The sequence below is a fragment of the Hirundo rustica genome, chromosome 5 (assembly GCF_015227805.2).
Source record: "Hirundo rustica isolate bHirRus1 chromosome 5, bHirRus1.pri.v3, whole genome shotgun sequence".
NCBI lineage: Eukaryota > Metazoa > Chordata > Aves > Passeriformes > Hirundinidae > Hirundo > Hirundo rustica.
In genome coordinates, this window is record NC_053454.1 from 39085160 (window position 1) to 39093333 (window position 8174).

Below are 8174 nucleotides of genomic sequence, written 5' to 3' on the forward strand. Positions count from 1 at the left end.
AAGGTCTGCAGCTGTTGCATGTTCTATACTTACATATTTCAGCCCCTGCAGTCGAACGTGTCTTTGACAAATATTGCTCGTTGGAGGAAGCTTAAAACTGATACAGGACAAATATATATGAATTTTTTTTCTTGGTTGTAGCAATTGTCTTGCCAACATGGTGAATAAAATTTTATACTTTTCTTCATAAATATCATTACAAAATTTTATGGATTTTCAGTTCTCAAAGCACTTTAGGCTTGGGTTTTCAAAGGGTGTAATGGTTTCCCCATCTGCTGGATTTCATCGTTAACTTGCACACTTCACATTTTTAGGGTTGCAAATACCAACTTTCTCACTGATTCCCCAAAACAGGAGCTGTCAAAAAAAAAAAAAAAATTGAATCTGTGAACTTTCCAATTTGATTCTTTTGGGTACTATATCAGAAAGCCTTAAGCATTTATCTCAACCTCAAGGGCTGGAGTAAATCTCATTATTCAAAACAGTGCAAACAAAACTTAAAAACTCAACTCAACATTTGCTTAAGGAGCTGCCATTTCTGAGGGTTTACTTGTAGAGATACAGTAGCTGATCTCCCTTATTGCCAAGTGCCAGAAAAGTGCAGCCAGGAGGAAGAGGACCTGGCACCTACTTGGTGTATGTTTTTTGGAAGCCTTTATTTTGGACTACCTGGTGGAGATTCTCTTTATAGCATCTGGAAATTTCTATTCCAGTTTCTTCTGGAAGCAACGAGGCCTCTTAGTGATGCAAAGCAGTACAAATTGTGACTGTCAAGAAGAGCATTTGAAAGAACAGACTTCATCCAAGGGAGTATTGGTGTGGTTGGACATGATGGGCCCGAATGCCTTACTTGTGGCAACACTACACTGATGTCAACCTTGTCTGGCCTTTCATGAGGGAAATTAAGGAAACCTGAAGTCAAAACTTTTTATTTGGTTTAGATGGTCTAGCAGACCTGTATTTATTTTAAGCTGCATTTTCACCTATTTGTGAAGCTACAAGCTGCAGTTTCTCTCATCTGTGTTTTTAGAGGAATTAACATCTTCGCTCAAGGCAGAATGGGATATATCTAACTATACAATCATGCATGACAGACAGGAATGTAATTTATATGTACATTTAATAAATTCTGTGAAATTCACCTTCCGTTTCATGCACTTACTAATTTCCTGCATCACAGTAAGCAACTTACAGTTGGAGACTCCTCTGTTTTAGAAGGTTACACTGAACCTATATCATGGATTTATGAGCTGGCTTTTATGTTCTCTTGATCATCTGGCTTTTTTGATTGTTAGAAGCTGTTAGAGGAGCAAAATGTCATCCATACTAGGACAGAATCTGCCCACCTGGCCAGCAGTTACCCATATTTATGTGCAGGTAAACAGGTCCTGTGTCAGCCACTAGAGGGTGAATCGTATTGTACAAGAGCCTTACGCCCTTGGCAGTGGTGCTGCTCTGCTTCAACTCTCCAGAGAGGAGCTGGAGGACAAGGTGTTCCTGCTGCCTTGAAGATGCAGAGATGCTACACAGTTTGCTTGCAAAATCTGGAGAGTCTGCAGCTGCTTAAAGCTGCGGGCTTTAAACACAGGCATCTGCAGCACCACGTGAGTTTTGGGCTTCCCCCATCCAAAAGCTTGGCATCGCTCTCTCCCCTCTATGTATGTTAAATACAATAGGCTATGCCTGTGAGAGCAAGGGCTGAGCAGGTTTTGTCTGCTTATCTGCAACAACAAGGCCAGAGCTTTGTCCTGTGGAAGAATAGACTGGAAAGGCACATGGGCAGGTATTTTTGGCATCATGGATCAGTTTTCTGAGCTTGTCAGCTTTCTTGCAAACAAGATAGCAGAGCAGCAGTAATTTTGAGAACTTGATAGGATAAAGATAGTGAGGTTTGCAGTGGCATGCTTTGGTCCCATATTGACAATTCCTGATGATTCTTGTAGATTGAAGACACTGATTAGATTTCTTCTTGTCTGTTTCCTGTCATAATGGGAAACTTGGTACAAATTGTACTCTATTCTGAGCTGGAAGGGAACGACATGCTGGAGTTAATCAATCCTGGTCTAAAATACCTAACAGCCAGCAGGATGAGCTTGGAATTTGAGGTTATTTAAGAGGATAAAAGGGAGTGCAACAGCTTTATTGCAGTATTACAGGACAGGCCATGTTTGCTATAGATGGGAAGGTGGCCACTTGTTTGAAAGAAGAGTAGCCCTTTTGTCACATTTTACTGGGTCCAGCGCAGGGAAGGAAGTGTTAAGAGACAGACTTCTTAAAGGACATAATTTTTGCGAATATTTTTTGTGGCTTAGAAAACAGCTTTGCACTGAGTTTCTGAAGGAGCCTGCGTTGTGTATGTAACACTTAAAGCATTTATGAGCATTCAGTTATGTTGGTAACTGTGCTATGACCCAAAGATATTCTCAGCTGGTGTGGTTGTATTTGGCTATGTGGGTGGAGTTTCTGTCAAAGGATTTGAAGTGAAGAACCGAGGAGAAGAATAATTCTTGTGATTTTTTGTATGCATAGCTAAACAGCATCCTTCTATAAAACAAAGCTGTCAGTATTTCAGCTTGCTAGATGTCTGATCTATTACTGCTGCAAAGAAAACTTTTCAAAACTCATCTGGTTAGAAGACTTCAGAAACAAATAGAGCAGATAGATTAACTAGCAGATAGATTAATAGAGCAAATAGATTAACTGCAATGGCAATTAATCTGCTTTACCTTTAATTTTATTTCTAATGGAACCCTTTCTTAAATCACACATCCTTTGAAGAATATTTTTTTTGCCATTCATTGTTTGTGGCTTTTTCTCAGGTGCAAAAAAAATATTTTCAATTCAGAAAGAGAAAATTCTTTGAGAAGCTTGTCACTCAAAAAAATGCAACTCTCTCTTTCATATAAGCATGCATAGGTCTGAGAAATACATAGCACATCTCTAATTCAATTGAATAACTACTGAATTCCTTCCTCCCTGCAGTAAACCAGAGTTGTGCTTGCTATGTGATGTTTGTCCCTTCTGTGCCTGTCCCTGTGCTTTCCACCTGCCACTGGGCTGTCCCTTACTTGAGGACTTGCCATCAGCCTGGCATCCAGAGCCTGTTTTAACCACAGATTGTTCTTTGCAGATCAGTACAAACAAACAGCAATTGTCACACATTTCTGACCTTCAGCAGGCTCTTGGGATCACCCGCAGCCTTTGGAGCTGTGACTCAGACAGTCTGGCAGCGTTCTCCAGGCCAGCAGATGACCTGCATACCAAAGGGGGCTGTTGATGGCAATATTCCTGCTCCAGTGGACAGACCAGATGGAGGGACTGTGCTAGCAAGTAATGTCTCCTATGCTAGAGCATGATGAAAATGCAAGAAAAAACTTCTTTACTGTGAGACTACTTGAACTTTGAACCAGGTTGTCAGGAGAAGTTATGGAGTCTCGGAGATACCCAAAACACAACTGGACATGATCCTGAGCACTGTCATCCACCTACGCTTGTTTTGAGCAGAGATTTTGGGCTAGATGGTCTCCAGAGCTCCCTTTCTGCCTCAGCTGCTCTGTGGCTCTGTCCTCTCCAAGTGCCTTAGCAGCTTCAGGGAAAGGCACATGGCTGAGGGATGGGTACTGGCTCAGTGAACCGACTGCCCCCCTCGGCTGTGTCTGTGACAGCCGAGAGCTCTGGTAGCCAGCCTAAAGAAGCCTGACACCAGGTCCTCTTCATACTTGACCCCTAGGTGCCATAACAGTGCTGTTATCCCAAACTTGCCGGCCACTGTTGCCTTGGAATAGTCAATGGAAACAGCAGGGCATGGCAGGGAAAACTATCCATTCTGTGCCACCCAAGCAGAAAGCAAGTTACCCGAGAAAGAGGTCAGACAGAAGATCTCACAGGGAGGCAGCTAACCAAGTGGGACCCTCATTTGGTACTCTGCATGTTTCTGTCAGAGTGACTGACCTCCTGAACTGTGGCTGAAAGTACAGCCAGAGTCAAAACAGCTGCAAGATGGAGGTCTTGGACATGATTTTCCTGATGTCAAATTTAGTCTATGAAGCCTTGAAGGCTAATGCAGTTTCTGATAAATCAGGTGACCACTGACAAGAATGACATGTAGGATCTTGCATGCTGCTGCAGAGTAAACTGGAACAGGTAATATCAGTGGCAGAAAGCATTTCAGACTCTGTTTGGCTTCTACCAGGCAACTTAGCTGCTAACAAATAATATGAGATCAAATCCAAGCTACCTGTTTTCTGGGGATGTAGAGATGTAGGAAAAGTCTTGTTTTGCATCTGCTGCTACCCGCAGAACTCCGTCTAAGTGCTGCCAGTAAGTTCCTCTAGCACTTCAGATCTGTGAAATGATTCTGCTCTTCCTTTGTTCAATTTAAGCTGCACCTGTAAAGGATTTATTTGTATTTTAAAGTGCTCTGTTTCTTTATAGACCTCATCTAAGTCATGCGAAGATCTCCTGTCTCTTTGGAGACGCCGTGTGCCTGAACAGGGAGAGGAGGATTCAGGCACTGGATGTAGAGAGAGGCGTGTTAGCCTGACGGAAGGAAATGCAGGCTGGCTGTTTCACTGCACCAAGCACCACCTCTGCCTGAGCAGCTGCAGAGGACAGGCACACGTGTGCCACCTTTTTGCCTCAAAGAGGGCGATGGGCTATGGATTCTATTTTAATGCCTCTGGCACTGGGGGACTTCTGTTGTTGAAGGGCGTTGCTGGTATTCTGGGCTGGCCTCCCTGGCTGCAACTCAGACGGGTGTAGCAGTTTCTGTTACGAGGGCCTGGAAAGAGGGACTGTTTGGAAACCAGCCAGGGCAGGATCCAGCACACTTCAGAGCTTGAGGCCATCGCTGCAGCATCCCAAAGTCTCCACACATTCAGTGTATCAAAGCCACATGGACGTGTAATAAAATCTTGCCCCAAGTGACTTTTCAAGGCTCAAGATAAATGCCCTGGCTTCTCTCCCAGCCCTTCGTTGGCTCTGGAGAATAATTCTATTTTTCAATGGATTTTCTGCTTTTGTTTTTCTACTTATCAGTTCTGAACTGCCGTCAGTTATTAAAAGCCATGGCTGGCATTTCACGTAGCATAGCAAAGCATGGGCTACTAAACTGGTGACCTTTTTCGGTCAAAAGAGTAAAGTTGTGCAGCATGTCCACAGCTGAAACTAAAAACTATCATGAAATGCAGCTCATATGGAGCTTCTGCTGATTTTTGAAGGCCAAATGCAAGATGTTTTTGTGTTTTTCAAGAGGAGGAGGCCTGAAGCCGTAACTGAGCTGCGCAGGTGTGCTGATGGAAAAAGGAGTGGATTTGTCCAAGGGAAGGATTTCCTTGCAGTGTATAAGTTTGGTCTTGTCAGATGGTCACAGAGAAGCACAAAATAATTTAGATTGGGAGGGATGTACAGAGGTCATCTTGTCAAACCCCCTGCTCAGAGCAGCTGTAATTAATTCAGGTTGTTTAACATTCAGGCTGTTTAACAGAGTTTCTGTCAGTTCTGTTAAACACCACTGACAGGAACACTCATGTCTCAGTTTAAAAGTAATGATTGATTTGGTCTGAAATTCATGGCCTGGCTTGAGTAACTGGTAGACAGTTATGCAAAACATCTTTGCTTGTAAATTCCGAAGATGTTATTGCTACAGGACTAGCCAGTGGTCTTCTCTAAAGGTGCTCTTTGTCTCTAGAGCCAGTGAGCCTGTGTAAATATGCAAACACAAACCCAGGTAGTCTGTTATTACCATTCTTAGGCAAGCAGTCTGTCTGACCGGCTGGGCTGACTTTGCAGGGTTAAACGGAGAGAATGGTCATTACATCTTTTTACACTTTCATTCACAAAATCCTGTGCACCCACATTCTTGGATTTCCACCCCACGCTTTGATAGCCAATTTCCGTACTGCTTCCCTAGTATTAACCAAAAAAGGTTACTAATTGCCTAGCTTACTGAATGACACCCTAATACCAAGCACTTTGCAACTTGATAATTTATTGTGAGGAAAATTATTTGTTAATTACTGTCTTTTCTTGGTCTGTCTGTACCATTGTTCCTGTGGCACAGGTATGTGTAATTTGATTTTGCATCACCTGAAAGACGCAAGTATATTTCCTTATTTCACACTGTTTGGCAGGACAGTTCATTTTAATGTTTAATTAATTTGCAAACAAAGGCAACCTACTTAAAGTTTTATAAGGCAGGTTGCAAAATATTCTCGATTGTAAAAAAATGAAGTATTTTTTTAGGAATATCTTTGTTATTCATACTCTGGACTAACAATAGGAATAGTCGGTTGTAGATCTGAAAGCTACCAGAAGTTCATTCATCTGTTGTTCAATTCCTTTCTTCTGGCACTTCTTCCTGAGAACCTTTGAAATTCTAATGAATGTTTTTCATTCTTATTTCAGGGCTCAAGATTTCAGGTAAATGATGTCTCAAAGTCTAGCTGTTTGCTAAAACCTACTCCTCCTATAATACTTTTTTACCTGATCCAGGTGTTCAGAGTTTGCCACTGAACTTCTGCTCACATCAGAGAGAATTCTCCACATCTGACAGGGTAAGCACTTCAAGAGCCACTTTTTCCCAGCATAAAAACAGAAAAAAAAAAAGAAGAAAAAACAAAACAACAAACAAACAAACACAAAAAACCCCAAACACAACACCTCCCAACTCCCCCCAAACTCAACAAAAACAAACAAACAAAAATGGGGGGGGGGGAAGGAAAAAAAACCCAACAAGGAATTCTAAGGTATTTCTAAGGTATTTTCTTGACTCCTGCATAGAATTGATTTGTATTCACTCTCCATCACTACATCAAGTGCTTGAGCTCCTGTGGGGATGTGTGTGTTTCTGGGTGGAGCAGGAAATCCTTTGTACACAATCTTTTTTGAGTTTTACTAATTTTGATAAAGAAAAATAACCGGGTGGGTGGTGGGGATTGGAAGGTACAGCCCAGGGAGGATATTAGTACTTGACAGGTACCTGTGTACTCAGTCAGGAAAGCCTCAGGTAAGGCAGGCAACTGCAACAATGCTCTTTGCACAGGGAGCTCTGAGAAGCTAAAAAACCCAATTGATTTGATCAAAGTAAACGAAGAAATCAATGTTACAGAAACAGCAGATGCTGTTCAGCAGTGATCAGCTTTTCCCACTGTCCTCAAAACGGTCTGCCCAGACACTCCTACAATTACATTGAAATGCCTGTGAATGGATATCTTTGGGGAAAGATGGAAAATTACATGACACGCTGAGGTAAAATTTTCTTCAAATTTTCCTCTTGTCTCTTTTTTCCTTACCCTCCCTTTATGCTGACTCTGCTCCTGGAAGATAGTGAATGTTCCAACAAAAGTGACTGAAATCTAGAGACTTCATGGGAAAACCAAATACTTCAAGCTTTTTGGCACAAATGCAAGTGCATCAAACAGCAGAAGACAGTTTTGCTTTCTTGTAATTTTACTTTTTAGTTTGTGATTTTCGATTTTCAATGTAAATGCACATTTTCTCACTAGCAAATCTCCATTTTTCCCCTTTCCAGCTGGCTCTGAAGAATCACGTTTGTGCTGGGAGAAGGGAATTCCAAGGAGATTGGTGGCCCTTTTCACAGAGTAAGCATTTTCCACAGGCGGGGTTATGCCAACCATTAAATGACTAACATGTAATTAGGAGGCTGGATACTTATAGTTGTCTTGTCCCTGATGCCAAGGGAGTCCAGGACAGCTGTGGATGAGTGAGCACTGAGGTAGATCAGGCTTGGCTGACCAAGCCGTTTATGTCCATGTTTGTTTTTGTGTCGGCTCTCTCAGAAGACAAGTGACTTAGCGTTGTGGACAGTGTGGTGCCTCTCTGCTGCGGGTTTTACAGTGAGCGTGCTGTAGAAGGTGCAGCCACTCAGGACAAGGCCTGCTGTAGGGATAAAAGCTGGACAGAAAGGGAGTGCTGGAAAAGGGAAATCTCACGCACTTCCTGTTTCGCTGTAGTGAAGAACAAGTCTTCTTGCTTGGGCCGGTTTATCTGCTCACTCCATCTCTGCCTGGGGAGCTCTTTGATGCGGAGCTGATCGGAAGGTTACAGTCTCCTTATCAACTCCATGCTTACCTCTGTTTGTTTTTATTCTGAGGTTCGTTCCCTCATTTTGCAATAACCCACAGGGTGCTGGGTGTTGCGCCAGCCGTGCCTCA